Here is a 1,656-nt window from a genome sequence, read left to right on the forward strand (position 1 = left end):
GTGGTAAAGAATTTGCCTACCAATGCAAGAGACCCAGGAAACATAGGTTCGATCCCTGGGTTGGGAAGATCTCCCAGAGAAGGAAATGGCAACCCACCCCAGTATTCTTGCTTGAAGAATCCCACGGACTGAGGAGCCTGGCAGACTACAGTCCATGGGGTTTTGAAGAGTTAGACATGACTGAGTGACTGAGCACACTCACTTGGGATCGAGTTCCCTGACCAGGAATGGAACCTGGACCCCCTGCATTGGGAGTGTGGAGTCTTAGCCACTGCACCACCAGGGAAGTCCCAAATTTTGACAATGCTGAGAACTTTTTTTTAATAATTTTTTTTAATAGCCAAAGTTTTTAAGTTTCACATTTTAATACTTATGGGCACCATAATTTTCAAGTACCAGGAGCTGCTTAATTGCTATGTATACTTCTTTTTTTAAGGATGATACATTGTTTAGTGGAAATGTTATTAATTTATTCACTGGACATGAAGGGTGTCATGTGGGATCTTAGTTCTCTGACCAGGGATTGAACCTGTGCCCCCTGCATTGGGAGTGCAGAGTCTTAACCACTGGACCACCAGGGAAGTCCCTGAAGCCTCCTTTTTGTCAGGGGCCCTAAGTGAGTGACTTAGGCAAATTTAGACTACACCCTAGAAACTCTATGCTGCGTAGGCTAAAAACCATAAAGAATAGCAATAAAGTCTGCCCTTTAGGAGCTTATAGTGTTGCTGCTGCTGCTGCTAAGTCGCTTTAGTCGTGTCTGACTCTGTGCGACCCCATAGATGGCAGCCCATGAGGCTCCCCCGTCCCTGGGATTCTCCAGGCAACAACACCGGAGTGGGTTGCCATTTCCTTCTCCAATGCATGGAAGTGAAAAGTGAAAGTGAAGTCACTGAGTTTTGTCTGACTCTTAGCAACCCCATGGACTGTGGCCCACCAGGCTCCTCCATCCATGGGATTTTCCAGGCAAGAGTGCTGGAGTGGGGTGCCATTGCCTTCTCCGGCTTATAGTGTAGAGGGTCATAAATATCATTAATTTATTAGAAAAATAGCATGAAGACAACCAAAACACTACAACAATAAAATCAAAGCTACCTTTAACCTACAACTTACTATGAACCAGGAATTGTATGAAATACAATCGACCAAGGAGCCAACCCAAGCCCCTTTCAGTGGTAGCACGGAGTTTCAACCACTGGATCAGCAGGGAAGTCCAGAACTATCATTGTTTATATGATTATCTAACATAGGAAAAACACCTGAAAAAGTCTTAGAATAAGACTAGGGCTCCTGAGAGTCCATTTGACAGCAAAGAGATCAAACCATTCAATCCTATAGGAGAGGAAATCAACTCTAAATATTCGTTGGAAGGACTGATGCTGAAGCTGAAGCTCCAATACTTTGGGCCACCTGATGCGAAGAGCCAACTCATTGGAAAAGACCCTGATGCTGGGAAAGATTGAGCGGGGGAGGACATGGGGGTGACAGAGGATGAGATGGTTGGATGGCATCACCCACTCTATGGACATGAGTTTGGGCAAACTCCAAGAGACGGTGGAAGACAGAGGAGCCTGGTCTGCTGCAGTCCAAGGGGTCCAAACGAATTGGACACAACTGAGCAACTGAATAACAAGAAAGGGGAGTAGAGGGGCTACACAC

The 1,656-nt window shown here is 45.8% G+C and overlaps 1 non-coding gene across 1 annotated transcript; it reads right to left on the reverse strand.

The window, feature by feature from the left end:
• Nucleotides 1-508: 508 nt before the first annotated feature.
• Nucleotides 509-581, reverse strand: TRNAG-CCC. Its single transcript has one exon. It is a non-coding gene; the product is annotated as a tRNA-Gly (tRNA).
• Nucleotides 582-1,656: the final 1,075 nt, after the last annotated feature.

Source organism: Bison bison, unplaced genomic scaffold (genome assembly GCF_000754665.1).
Source record: "Bison bison bison isolate TAMUID 2011002044 unplaced genomic scaffold, Bison_UMD1.0 scf7180017864144, whole genome shotgun sequence".
In the NCBI taxonomy this organism is placed as follows: Eukaryota; Metazoa; Chordata; class Mammalia; order Artiodactyla; family Bovidae; genus Bison; species Bison bison.